Source organism: Eptatretus burgeri, chromosome 2, assembly GCF_056783735.1.
Source record: "Eptatretus burgeri isolate ZD-2024b chromosome 2, Ebu_testis_v1, whole genome shotgun sequence".
Taxonomy (NCBI): Eukaryota; Metazoa; Chordata; class Myxini; order Myxiniformes; family Myxinidae; genus Eptatretus; species Eptatretus burgeri.
Genome location: NC_140962.1, coordinates 109967157 through 109982601, shown reverse-complemented (window position 1 = coordinate 109982601; position 15445 = coordinate 109967157). Strand labels below are relative to the sequence as shown.

The window sequence follows — 15445 nt, the reverse complement described above, 5'->3', positions numbered from 1 at the left end:
CAGACCAACTGACTTGCTTCCAATCATTGACAAGGTCATGGAATCTGTCATCTCAGTTCACATGAAATGCTTCATTTTCTTCAATGACGTCATCTCAGATCATCAATTCAGATTCAGACCAGGTCATTTTACTCGGTCATGCTGCCTCTACTCTCCAAACAATGGATGGAGCCCCTCAATGTCAGACATGAGAGCAGGGCTCTCTCTCTCTGGACGTATCTCATGCTGCAGTCTGGTATCCTGCCTTGCTCTCCAAACTGTTTGCCTATGACAACCAAGGCCAACTCCATTCTTGAGTTACTGACTTCCTCCACTCTCATAGCTAACATGTGACTCAACGGAACCCTTCCTTCTCCTCTCCCTGTCAAGGATAGAATACTCCAAGGCAGTGTTCTCGGCCCTATCCTATTCCTAATCTTCATTAATTCCCTCATTGACTCTCTGGAAAGTCCTATTTATCTATTTGCTGATGACTCCACTCTCTGCCATGACATCCCTTATCCCTCAGATTGGCAGGCAGCAGGCTATTCCTTCTCTTCAGACCTTGACAAAATCACAAGCTGGTCAAACAATTTGAATATGTCTTTCAATCCTGAGAAATCCCACACACTGACTATCTCCCTCCAAAAGAGCCGTTTGGAAAGCCCTCCTATCTGCTTTCTTAACAATCCTCTTGAAGGAGTTCAGTCACTTAAATTTTGGGCTCTCACTATTAGCCATGATCTTTCTTGGGCAAACCACATTTTAAAGTTGGCCTCTAAAGCCAGCAGCTGATTGGGCATCCTCCATCATGTGAAGTCCTTCCTAATCGGCACACCTGAGCCGCGTGAGAAAACCACAATGGGTTAATACAGTTCTTCGCTGCCTCCATCGTCTCATTGGATCACCAACACATAATTACTCTAGCTGCCTTGTCAGTGTCTGTGAGAGAGTGTTTGATCTGCACTTTGTGTGGATAAAGTTTCATGTCCTGCCTCAGGATCCAAAAAAACCAAGCTCTGGTGAGTGCCGGCGAGAGAATGTCCTTGGACTTTGAATGACAGATTGTCTCACCACCTCAATGTTCTCTTCTGAAGGCCCAGTATTCTTTCTCCTTGATTCCCAAAGATTGTAAACAGCACCTTCTTCCTGGAACTTCTTGACATTGTGAAGAATACAGTTCTTGCTGGGTGGGTCTCTCAATTTGAAATGTTTGTGATAAAGCAACTGAGTCTTGATCACAGACTTCATCTCAAGGTACCATTCTACCATTTTACTTCATTGTTGTGCTGTGTATGACATATTTACTCCGGACTAATGGAACTTGGTGGAGACAATCTCCCAAATACCTGGGAACACAACCTGAGAAATAAATAATAATTACAATCAATAATGTTCAATAGAGGCACAATCCGAATAGTGCCAAGACTTTTAAAACACCCTGCATTTACATAATATGAATGATTTGATGGGTTGTGATTCACTTCAATATGTCTTGTCTTTTTCTTGGACTTCCTTTCATGCATTGTGGAAGTCTACACAATTTGTCGTATTTCCACTGAAATTTCCTCCTTGGTACCAATAAACACAATTTGGCATGTTCATGCTGCCTTTCAAATGAAAATTGGCAAATGAATAAAACATGATCAAAACTAGAGCGGGAGCACTCGGTAGAGTGCAAAACCTCCGCCGCCAATACTGCTAGGTCACTCAAGTGAACCTGATATCCTATTCATTCAATTTGACGTCAACAGTGCTCACAGAGTTATAGTTTGCAACTTTCCCTTTTACTTTTAACTTTTACATACTCAATTCATTCGTCATAACGAGATTCCTTGAGACAGAAATTGATTTTACGTGGGTATATCCACCTGAAGTTCCAAAATCAGCCGCAATTATAATTTTGGCATGTTTTTTGTTGGAAATCACTTGTAACATGTAGAAATGCAAAAAAAAAAAAAATGAAATTTTTTGGAAAAAAAAAGTTGCAAAATTTTCTGGGTTTTTTTTCTCTAACAAATTATTTTTTGGGGGTTGGAAATCACTTAAAACATGTAGATATGCAAAAACAAAAATTCAAATATTTTTTCTAAATGGCCGCCATAGCGGCCATATTGGACTTTGGACTAAGTCCAAAATCTCATGGCATGATCCTTGGACCATACCTAATCCCCCCACCAAGTTTTGTCGAAATCCGTCAAGGAGTTTTTCCGTAATACTGTTCACAAACAAACAGACAGGGGTGAAAACAGTAACCTCCGTCCATCTTCGCTGGTAGAGGTTAAACATTGTCATCTTGCTTGATAATGTTCATGATGATGCTAGCACTTGATGATGATGATGTCATCTTGCTTGATGGGCAATAGCATTTGAGCAGCCTTGATCCTCCGCAATAGTACTTTGGAAAATCATGTGAACGGAGGTTTAAGCTCGAGAATGTGAAGCTCGTAAGGATGCAACTATGTTTCTTTCAAAATCCTGTGAATGGAAATCTTTAACATGTTCGGCTGTAAAAATTCCCACGTGATGACTCTTTTGGAGATGGTCAAAAGCTCCAGGAACTTCAGCAACTGCCTCCTCTGTGCAAACCGTTTTAGCCTGAAGCCAGCCAACGCTGTAGGAAGGCAAGTCATATTCAATGTCATCAAGATGAATTTTGTAAATTGCACTTTTAATTGGTGCTGACCCATTTGGGCAATATTTCAGCCTGAAACTGTACTGAAAAAAATCACTGCTGAGAGGTCTCTTCAAACCATACAGCAATTTTAAAGCGCTGTTTTGAATTTTAAGTGTTCAAGACTTCATCATCTACCCGTGGAATTAAAACTGAGCAAAATGAGAAACATAAGCAGAATCAAAAGCTAATCTATCATTTAAATCTATACAGATTGATTGAAATTGGAGTCTTTTTGTGAAAAAAACAACAATTTAAAATATAAATCCTTCAGGCTTATCGTAACTGTTGCGGCCAGTTGAGCTGATACCAAAGAAAATGCAGGTCAACTTCACCGGAGAATGTTTAATGTAAGAACTAATATAATATGGCTGGATTGAATTAGACCGGCTTTGGCCGATTTACAGATAGTACTACATGAATGCGCTGGTATATGATGAATTAACGTGACTCACTCACCTCTCCGACACACATTCCGTCTTCCCGTTCATTCTAGTTCTCCTTCCGAAGCAGCTTGTTGAGTTAAATTCACACATTGGTATGAACAAGTCACCTGGACGACCAGACATCTGCTTCTGCTCTCATGATTTATGAAATATGCTATCATCATTGTTGATTAGAAGTATTCATCTTTGTGGCCATTTTAGGAGGGACTGTCATGTGTGTCATGTATATCATGTTTTTAAGGCCATCAAGATACAGAATAGCCAAAACCTGATGAGTGTGTTGGATTCATTCTATCAAGCTGCTGTTTTGATGAAACATGTCAATACCCACTCGCTCCAGGAGTGAGAGGATTTGTTTGCAAAATTGGTATAATTTCCCCACCCGCAATACCCCATTCCTCTGGCAGGGGTCAGTGGTAAAACCACTTTTACTATTCCACATGTACAGTGAAAAATTGTAAGTTGTCTTCCTGCACTCCTGGAAGAGGGGGGGGGGGTTGGGTGGAGTGGGGTGGTGTTGAAGGAGGGAATGAAAATTAATTGAGCTTAGGGGAAGTGCCATCACTTTCCAGGGTACTCTGGGTATGAGCAATGTCGTAACAATGGTGCCGCTTTTCTCACTCCACTCAGCACGAGACATTTCTTCAGGAGGAATTTCCTCCTCCCCATTGATGAGAACCTATGGTTGTTTAACTGTACTCTTAACCTTTTAAGTGCTGAATGCCAACTCATGAAGCAAGGAAGCAGCAAGTACCATTTTTAAGTCTTTGGTTTGACTCTGCCGGGGTTTGAACCCCAGACCTCCCAAACTCGGAGTGGGCATTCTAACCATTACACCTTTACTTTCCAAGCCAGCCATTCCTAATCAAAGGCTTGAATGGAGTGCTTGCTGGAATGCTGAAGCTACTTGGTGATTGCTCCACAAGAAACTTAGTGATTGCTCCACAAGAAACTTGCTGATTGAACATACCCCTGATGTTCTTGAGGCCTGAGCCTAAATCTACTGTAATCTACATACCCCAGAGGATAATTACATGACTCTTCCTGCCACTCTCATTGGGAATGGGTGCACTAGGTAAACAAAGACATGAATTTACTTCGGTACTCTGCTGAAACACAGAGAAAAACCTGAGGGTGGACCGATACTTGCATATTGCACAACTATTACCATCAATGGTGACTGTCTTAATGTGCAGAAGTCCACCTGCTCAGCTTTTCACCGAAGCAGTAAGGAGGCCAATAGACAACTACAAGTTCGATTGAATGATACTCTAATTATTATCTTTACTCACACACTGGCCTACCTTGGTATTAAGTTGGACAAGTTTCTTACTTTCTGCAACCATGCTGAGGATGTGGCTGGAAAAAATGGCAGCAGGGGTCAACCTGCTATGGACATGAGCAGGCCATGACTGGTGAGCAGATTTCATAACCCTCTGCTCCACCACACTGGCATTGGTGCATGCTCCAGTAGAGTACTTTGTTGCTGCTTGGGGTGGAAGCATGCACACAAGGAAAGTAGATGTCCAGCTCAATTCTGCCTTAAGAATCATCAATGGCTGCCTCAAAACGACACCCACCAACCACCTCCCTCTCCTTGCTGGCATCTCGCCTCACCATCTCAGGCGATAAGCAGTAACCAGACATGCTGCACCTAAAGCTTCTGACTCTGAAGTTCATCCTCTCTACACCAAGATGCACAAACCACTGCAAAATCAACGACTCAAGAGTCAGAAACCTTTCAGAAGGGCAGCCCAGTCTTACATCAAGACTGACAACTCAGAGAGCAGACAATGGTGGCTCCTCTTAGAGTGGAAAAGGAGGTGATCTGAAGGCAGACTGCAGCACCTGCCACCCATTACCTCCTCTCCAGCTGACTCAGACTTCCAAGAAAGGAATGGTGCCGCATAAACAGACTCTGTACACGCATTGGACGCTTTAGGTCTTGCGTGGAACCTGGCTGAGACAGAAAGCTGTGATTGTGGAGAGCCCCAAACTGCAAAACACTTTGTGGAAGTGTCCCATCCATCAGTTAGTAGGGAGTTGGAATGCTCTTGCACGGCTTGATCAGCAGGCTCAAGAATGGCTGAAATCTGCTGGGTTTGCATCTTGAATGACTGATGATCGGACCACACAAAATAAGAAAGAAAAACATGAAAATGAAGAAAAATTGAAAAGTTCACAGAAAATAACATTGAGATTAAAAACAGTCCAGCATGTGATGCTTCATGAAAAATCATTTTGATTTACTTGTATTTGGAGATTTGAAAATACGTTTTCATTCATGTAGGTCATTCATCAGAATTTATAATGCCAGTTCTCATTACATTGGCTAACTTGAGCAATGTTTCACCAAATGACTTCCAGGCTTCTTGCCTTCTCTGACCTTTGGGAGGTAATCGGCCAGTCCGATTTGGAACATATATAAGAGGACTTGAAGAACGTCTTGAGATTGGGATCCATTATGTCTCTAAAAAGTCTACCTTGAGGTCAAAGCTTCTCGTGGGCTGGTAAAAATGAGACCAATTTGATATTGTTCCTGGACATAACATGATATCTTGCTTGTATACTTTATCTGTGGGCTCCCTTTCTGCTCTCTGATCTGAGATCCTAGGGCAGCACCTTACTCATTAGGCTCCAGGGGGGTGACAGGATGGCCTAGAGGTACACACACTTACCTTTATGCTGTCTAGCCTGGGTTTGAATCCTGAACCAGCTATAAACTGTCATCCTGGTGTTTCACAGGCAAGGTGATTCATCAATGTGTGTCTGCCGTCCCTCAGATAGACGTTAAACGGGAATCCCATCTGCCATCATTAGTTGTTTGATGTTAAAGATCCCACGTTGTCCTTCGTGAAGATTATGCGCGCAATTGCCAGCACCATGAACAAAGTAAAAATTTCTGCCCTAACCTACAGATGGCTTTGCATCAGCAGCACAGCTGTGCCCTCAGCAAATGATGCTAACTCACAGCCTTGGACTGCCTATGGAAGAAGAAGGCTACAGGGAATCATCTGGCATGGAAAAAAACATTACTTGGTGAATGCAATTATATTGATACCCACTGTGCTTGATTGTAAGGTTGAAAGACAGCAGTTTTATACACAGGTCTCAGCTCATGGAGGAGCTAAATGACAAAGACCATCATGAGGTTTACAAACTCTCCAGGCGAATGGGTGATGGGTATTCACAAGAAGGAAAGGAAGAATAATACGAAAACAAGTTTAAATAATGACCCAGAGATGAACAAAATGGGAAGAACAGAATGAAATGATAGCAGATTGCATGAGGTAGTGATGAACAGTGCATTTGAAATACTGAATTGAGGAGGATGAGACAATGGATACAAGCAGATGATTCGACAATTCACAACACCTCGAAAACACTCTCTTGCTCCACCACTCCCAGGAGTCACTGCAGAGACCTCATTCAAACATGAAATGCCACTTTTCTCACCTTGTCAAGAGACAGCAATGTGGTCTCTAATCACAGAAATCCACATCAAAGTGCACACGGTCACCAGAATAAGCACACCCTCTCCGTGGTGAGCATGCACTTGTTCCATTCTCTTTAAACATAGCAACACCAACAAATTATTCGTGCACTAATGAAATCACCATCAAATGAGAACTTGGATACTGGGCTGTAGAGCTGCAATGATGATGAGTTGAGGGCCCATGATCATCATCCTCATCAGACAAAGTCCCTCACTTAACTGAAAGAACTGTAAAACCGGACCAGAGCAACCTTCGCAATATTCACCAGCAAGTTATAGGGTTGACACAGCCCTCACCAACCTGACACACCCAAAATAGAAACATGCTGCATCAATTTCAACATGCATTTCCAAAACCAAAATCATAATCTGTGCCCTTCAACATTGACACTGCAGTCAAAAACACAAGGCTATAACCTCTGATGAGGCAATGTTAGCCAACATTGTGTCCTTGTTACGCTTGGGGGAAACAGGAAAGTGTAGTTTCTGTTCAATCATTAATTTTTAAAAATTCTGTATAGAGTTTAATCAAACTTAAATTGCCATTCTGATGCAATGCACGTATTTCTGTATTACAGGCTTTGCTGTATTTCAGGCACGACATCCCATCCATATTTCGACTTTGGATGTGAAAGATGCAACAGTACCTGTCCAAGAGTCCAATAGGAGGTCACTTGCTGGTACCTGACTAAATTGCCTGCTGAGAGATTAAATGGGCTTTTACAAATAATAACCCATGACATTAAAAAAAAATTATTATTCAGTATTCCATTGAATTCAGAATGGGATTAAAATTGATCAATTAAAATAAAATGGAAGACCAAATAGGTACAGTCATGCATTGGAGTAATCAGAAGGAACCCAAACAACCGAAAAGCAAAGATGACTGATGATGTCAACAAATTATTTTCTGTGGACCATTTTATCCCGAGATGACCCTCAAAAATGTTCATACTGATCAGATGTAGCGTCCTAGATGTGCAATTATGACATCATAAAGAAGGCATCAATGACGTCATAAAACACATTTATTCCCCATGAGGAGTGCTTGCCATCTGCCAAGTTTCAATTTTTTCCTTGGTGCGGTTTCAGAGATCGAGGTCCAAAGTTTTATCGTTTTTCCAACAAGGCTGCCACACCACGTGACCTATGATGCCATAATCGTCATTACAACATTCTATATGAGTAGTCGCACATTTGGTGAAAACTTCGTCTCAATCTGCCAAGCGGTTGTAGAGAAAAACACAAAAGTTCAATGCGGACAAACAGACAGACAGACAAACTGACTCAAACGCAATAATAAGCTCAGTTTTATTGACATAAAAACATACAAGACCATAGTCCGAAGACTAGAACGGTCATATTTCCATTAAAATGATAAAATCTATATATGTTGAATGAAAAAGCATGTGTGTGTGTGTATGTATATATATATATATATATATATATATATACAGGGGGCTGCAAAAGTGGGTATAGAGTAATAAAAAACAAAACTTGCGCGCAAAACGTATTTTATTTATTATACAAGCATATCAATAATAACATACCAATAATAAACATATTAATCCCTAAAATTTCAAACTGTTTCCCCCTGGCATTCATCCTTATATAATCCTTGGTATAATTGGTATAATCCTCACTGTATACCTACTTTTGCAGCCCCCTGTGTGTGTGTATATATATATATATATATATATATATATATATATATATATATATATATATATATATATATATATATATATATATATATATATATATATATATATATATACACATATACATCTTCTTCCTCTTTCGGCTGCTTCTGTTAAGGGGTCGCCACAGCAGATCATCCGTTATGATCCGCATACTGATTTGGCATAGGTTTTACGCCGGATGCCCTTCCTGACGCAACCCTGGTCGCCTCTTACGACACAGGGATAGGGATTGGGTTTTGCCATGATTCCGGGCTGCTCTCCACCCTCTCATAGCGCGGCACAGCACAGAGCCCTGGTCCTCAAGCGATCCTCCAACCCAAGCCTCCGAGTAGCCGGCTAATTTGATTAGCCGGCTAATAACCCTAACTATTAGCCGGCTAATAACCCTAACACAGCTAATTTGAGCAAAAAAGCGAGAGCAGACCCGGTCTCAGGCAATGTTTCGCCAGCTTCACAGCCGTCTTCATCCAAAAATTCATCAGCACACAGCCTCGGCACGTGTCCGGTTTTTATTTTGATATGACCGTTCATTTCCGGTCACGTGCTGGTGCTCGAGGTCAAATGGAAGAGTGCTTTTTAAATTTTATTTCGCAAAAGCAAAAACAAACGTCAAATCACATCATTGAAGGAGTGCTCTGCTCTGTATTTGTTTTTACTTGCACGTGATCTGTTGTTGTATGTGTGTGGTGACCACGTGTGCCCTTGTTGTTGTTTTTGTGTTTCCCGGGCAGGAATACGACTGGTTTCATGTCCGGGTTGGGCATGATGAGGTGTTGGTTGTGCAAGAGTTGGGGTTCTTGTTGGGTGTTGTGCACAAGTGGATGTGGTGTTTGGGATTGGGTGTTGTTTGTTACTCACCTTATTCAGCCGTTTGCACCATCCAGTTTTCCCCATTTGCATCAGAGGTGTGTATTGTGTGGGTATGTCCACCGCCTCTCCAGTGGGACCATCCTCCTGGCTCTTCAAGTGCCATGCTTCCAAAATTAACCTGTGTCGTTTGTTAGATGTAGTGTTGATGTCACGTGTCCCATAAAAGTCAAATGTATGGCCAGACCAGGCAATGATGTGCTATGGCTGACTGGGTCTCCTTTCCAATCCTCATTGCTCTCTGTCATGTTCATCTCATCGTTGTTTCAAATTTCCCCAATGTAGAATTGGTCACAGTCTTTGCATGATGAATGGTGAACGACTCCAGATTTATCACCAGTTGGTATTGGGTGCTTTAGTTTTGAGATGACATTACGGATGTTGTTTAGAGGCTAGGGCTACACCAATCCGTACACCACGTACTTTGCTGACAATCATTTCTGAAAGGCCCGGGTAGTATGACAGTACACAGTGCCTAAGTTTGTCTGGCTCCTTCCGTTCTGTCCTTTTTGATTCTTCCAAGGGGAGTATCCCCTTGCTGTATCCATTTTTGAGCAGGACTCCTCAAACTAATCTGATTTCTTTAATTGCCTCGGCTTTGGAAGATTACAGCACCCATGCTCGAGCTGCAATGATCCTTGGGTGATTGGGTTGCAGGAGATAAAATCCAGTAATCTGCTGGTGAGGGTTGGTTTCCTGTAAACCAGTCTTTTGGGAGCCGTCAGGCTGATGGTGAACCTCCACATCCAAAAATGCAAATTTGCTTTCTTTTTAAATTTTAATTGTGAAGTTAATGCTGGGGAATACCCGGCCAAGTTGTCCCAGTCGGTTGTCTGCCATGTTCGTATGCACAATGACGAAGGTGTCATCTACATATCTGTTCCAGTCCCATGGGAGCCAATTCTCATGAGACTCAAATATCCTTCATTCGAGTTCCCCCATCACCAAATTCGCTACAACAGCAGAGACCGGTGAACCCATAGCTGTGCCAAATATTTGTCAGTAGTGTGTACAATCACAGAAGAAGGTCACGCTGTTCAGACACGGCACCTTGTACTGCTATACCGCCCGGGCCTTTCAGAAAGGATTGGCGGGACAGTATGTAGTGCATGGATTCGCAGAGCCTACAAGCCTCTATGCACCATCCGTAATGTCATCTCAAAACGAAAGTACCCAATACCAACTGGTGATAAATCTGGAGTCGTTTACCACTCATCATGCAAAGACTGTGACCAATTCTACATTGGTGAAACTGGAAGAAATTTGAAACAATGAATAGATGAACATGACAGAGCAATTAGGCTTGGAAAAGTGACTCAGTCAGCCAGAGCACGTCATTGCCTGCAAGCTGGCCATACATTTGACTTTTATTGGACCGGTATCCTCGACACCACATCTGACGAACGACAGGTTGATTTTTGAAGTGTAGCACGTGAAAAGCTGGGAGGGTGGTCAAACTGGTGAGATGTTGGACATACCCACACGATACACACCTCTGATGCAAATAGCGAAAACTGGATGGTGCAAAAGGCTAGATAAGGTGAGCAACAAACAACACTCAATCCCAAACATCACATCCACTTGTGCACAACACCCAACAAGAACCCCAACTCTCGCACAACCAACACCTCATCATACCCAACCCAGAAACGAAACCAGCCATGTTCATGCCCCAGAAACACAAAAACAACAACAAGCGCACACACGTGCTCACCCATACACATACAACACCAGATCACGTGTTAGTAAAAACAAAAAATAGCAGAGCACCCCTTCAATGATGTGATTTGACGTTGTTTGTTGCTTTTGCAAAATAAAATTTAAAAGCACTCCTCCATTTGACCTTGACACCAGCACGTGACCGGAAATGAGCGGTTGTATCGAAATAAAAACCGGGCACGTGCTGAGGTTTGGGGTCTATTGTATCTGAGGAAGCCGGCTGCGAAGCTGGTGAAACGTTGCCTGAGACGGTCTGCTCTCGCTTTTTTTGGCTCAAATTAGTGAAGTCGATCGAGTTTTTACTTTTGTTTGGCAGTGCCTTCTTCTTCTTTAAAAATGTGTAATCCCAACTGCCCCAATCTTATACAAATTATATATATATATATATATATATATATATATATATATATATATGTATATATGTACAGTATATGATTGACCCCTTCCATGCTCCTCTAGCCAAAGTAGCTGCATAAATCAACCCAAGAAGACTTACGCAAAATAAGTGCTAAACGCTGTTTCGAACCCTTCCCAGAGTTCCTCAACAACTATAAAGACGTTCACACATAGTACATACATGAGAATCCCAATGTGATACACCCCCTCAGCTACCGGACCAGTTTCATCACTTATTGGCGAATCATCAGCGATAGCACAGACAGCAATGCATACCAATGAGACTCTCAACCTTGCACCACGTGCAAACGTTAAAAGCAGTCAATATATTCCCTTCATTCACATGTGAGAGTTGTGAGTGGGTCTTTCTTTACATATACTGTATATGTATGTGTGTGTATATGTATGTGTGTGTATATATATATATATATATATATATATATATATATATATATATATATATATATATATATATATATATATATATATATATATCATTTGAAATTAACCACAAAGCATATAAACAACAATAAATCATTTTACAAATAGATCGATCAATTACAAATAAGTGTACGACATATACAAATATCAGAAAATAACAGATAATATTTATTACATTTAAGAGACATTAAAAAGTTAAAAACACTCAATAATCATGTAAGAGATGTGAAATTTATGACAGTGCAGAGTAGATTGTGGACAATGAATGCTTCTGGCCAAAAATATTATTTCACCTTATTCTATTGTGAATTTAACAGTTGCACTAAAGTAGGAGCATTGGGCTCTTTATATCTCTGACTTCTCACTTGGGGGATGTGGATGTGGTGTGAGTTTCTGAATTGCATTTAGGATAATTATTGGTGTCTTGTACATATCTATACATTGTACAATATACAATTATTGGTGTCTTGTGTGGAGTAAATTATGATGACTGGTGGAAAGAAGGAGCAATTTCGCCAAGTGAGGATTTCAGTTCTCCTTGCAGTAAGGGAGGTGATAGTGTAAGACAAATGTAGATTGATGTAATGTGTCACTCAGGAAAGGTGATAATACAGAAAGCTATTCGCTGAACCCTCTCAATGCTAGCCGATTGCTGCCATTTCAGTTCGTAAAAAACACCTTTTGATTGGAAAACAGAGGGATATTGTTCGATTAAGTTGATGGTAATAGTCTGATAGTGAAATGCTGTTTTGAGGGAGAATCTTGCAATGGTGTGCACTCAACGTTTTTAAAATATTTTTCATATCTAGAGAGTATAGTCCCATCGTGTGCTGCCTTTTTGTTTGCTGATTACATCATTGGTTAGGGGTGCGGCTATGCCACTGATGCAGTGCCCCTATTACCAGTATACTGGTGCTCATTTTGCTGACCTCGAGAGGTTGACAGGCTGAGTCAACCCCCTGGTGTTAATTCAGTGGGTAACGGGGCTCGAACTCAGGACCCTAGGATCCCAAGCCACCCCCCTAACTGCTAAGCCAACACCAGGCTGAGAGTATACTGATAAGGAATCCTAGTGATGCCACCCTGGCACGCTTGAGTATTTTCCAAAATATGCAAATTAAGTGAGGCCGTTCTGAAAAATATTTTGCCAATATAAAGTAAATAGGTTTGTTAATGCCACAAAAGAGGTGTGTAGACCCATTTTTTTCAGTGCCTGTGATTACAATAGGGACATTCTCATGGTGATCACATATCGTACTTTCTTATGAATATGCAAATTAGGTGTCGCTATTACTGAAAAATCAAATTTTGCCCAAATCAATGTGGGGAACCTTTACTCGTTGGAAATATAATAACGAATGTGGTAACCAATCGACCCACTATTCTTCAAGTGGCACTTGGGGTAGTCCTGAGAAAGAAATCTCTCATTGGACAGTTCTATGACTTTTGTGGAATGAGGTGCTGTGGTTCAAAGCATCAGCAGCAGCAACAGCTGGTAATAATCGTAAGTTGAAGGGGAATCTGTATGCCAAAGATGATCTTGTTCAACTGGTGTTGGACACCTTTGATGCCAATATTTCATCACAAAATTGTCTCCTTTCTACACATTCCCTTGTTGTTCTCTTGACCAGAGTTGAACGCTACCAAGATGATGGAAGGTCATTTGGTCAAACTTTCCCATGTCTGACAGCTGAAGAAATGAGTGACCCAATAGGACAAGATATCCCAGTTCATAGGTACAATGGGCTATTCAGTCGAACCAGCCAGAAGTGCCATTTATCTTCCACTTACAGACATGAACCCAGCTGATCCAGCCACCATTATGATGGCAATGGGGGAGGCACAACGTTTGACAAAGTGATGTGGTGAAGACAAGACTTTTCACTCATGATCAGCAGCTTTATAAAGTTGGAGCGAACATTAAGTGGGTTTATCCTGATAGATTCTCAGATGTAATTCCCAGGCTCGGAGGTATGCACATGCTGATGATTTTCATTGGATGCGTCGGGCGGGGTATTCATGGTTAACAGTGGACTCGACGAGATGATGAAATGTGCGTTTGGCGGAGTAGCACACATGCTGTCAGGGAAAAAAATTCCACAGAATTTCTGGGCTCTTTGCATAGTCGTAGAGGAGGTTCTGCATATGCTGCTTGTAACGTCAGGTCATCAGATAATTATTGAAATATTGACGAAAATAGAATTTTCGGGAATAGTGACCCTAATTTTCATGTTTTGAAAAATGCTCAATTATGCACATCACTGAGATTCCCCATAAGTACACCTCAAAGATATATAAACTGCAACAACAACAAAAAAAACTTTGGGTGGACACTATTGCGCACTTTTCTGGCCAACTGCCAGACTATAAGAACGATGTTGGGAAATCATAGTCGTATCTAAGTAAATTGTGGTGTTGACATGATGGGACAAATAGTCTCCTCCTGCATCCAAGTTTCTTTATACAGTGTACATTAATTACCCCATGCACGTAGCACAAAGCAGGGTTTAGCAATTAATTCATTGTGTTTGTCTGTTTGACAGACATCAATCTCTGATCGAGATCCTACTTCATTTCAATTGATTTTTTTTTTTAACACAATAGAACATAAATTGGAACAAAAAACCTGCAGCTTAGCAGTACTTTGGCTCTCAATATGGCAAATTGTAGCGCGTCTCGTCTTGAGTGTCCATGTGCAGAGCGCGGTAAAGCAATTGCTTCAGTCTGTCAGTTGAAAAACAAATTTGAAAATCACTCCAAAGACGAAACTAACTGTTTATAGGGACATCATAAATGACACAAACAGGCACAAAGAACGAATGTAATGTTAAATAAGGTGGTATAAAAGAGGGTGCATCAAGTGCAGTAAACTTTTGATTCAATGTTTTGCTTTGTTTTTCTACAGCCTTTAAAACTTTTACTTTATTTCAATTTAATTCTATTTTGAACACCATAGAATACAAATCTCCTCATTTGCACTTGCAAAAACTTTCAGTTTTATTAACACTTGGGCAACACTTTATGCCGTCTTGACCAATAAAATTTGCCACAAGCTCTGATGGCGGAGTAACGACGACATTCAGATAAAAATGGTGGCTCATGCTCAGAAACAGAGATTATGCTCAGAAGCACAAAGTAAGAGTTGAAAAGACCTTCCCATGTCCTTTTTTCTCAATACTGCGTGGGTTAAGGTGTTCCATGAAGTCGAGATTTTTTTTTTTGTATTTTTAAAATTTGAGTGTGGAGGCCACTCTTTCGTCAATTTGGATGTATTTTCTGCTGAATGGCAGGGTTCATCCACTTTGAATCCCTCTTTGGCTCTATTTTATAGAAAAATGATTATTGATAACCTCCTATTGCTCCTTTGATAACCTCAAAAATGATTTTATTTCGACAGCCCAGTTGGCTAAAACAACCAACAGTTGATTTCCTCAATATAGCGTTCAGTGTCATTTTTCCTTTTGTGATAGTTCACATAGTTTCTCCTTTGGCCAAAAATTATTTGCCTTATATTTCCTCCTTATGCTTAAAAGTTTATTCACTTTGACATTAATCCTATGAGATGATTTAAGCATGAAACACAAGTAGTAGATCCAGATGCAAAGGTATCCCACCAAGAAGAGTAAATATAAATAGTTATTACCATAGACTCTTGTTAAAAACAGCCCTTTGAGAGTATTTTTGAAAAGATAATTGCAAAAAACACCGACTATGTTATCAAATT

At 40.8% G+C, this 15445-nt stretch overlaps 1 protein-coding gene and 1 long non-coding RNA gene across 2 annotated transcripts in view; both read left to right on the top strand.

Moving 5' to 3' along the window:
- The window catches only part of LOC147032816 (uncharacterized), a 27046-nt gene extending 23524 nt beyond the window's left edge, over nt 1-3522 (top strand). Inside the window, exon 3 of the long non-coding RNA XR_015055359.1 lies at nt 3150-3522. This is a non-coding gene — a long non-coding RNA (uncharacterized LOC147032816). The remainder of the gene's footprint in view (nt 1-3149) is intronic.
- Nucleotides 1-15445, top strand: part of LOC147032813 (uncharacterized) — a 277885-nt gene that overhangs the window by 102548 nt on the left and 159892 nt on the right. The gene's annotated exons all lie outside the window — the stretch shown is intronic.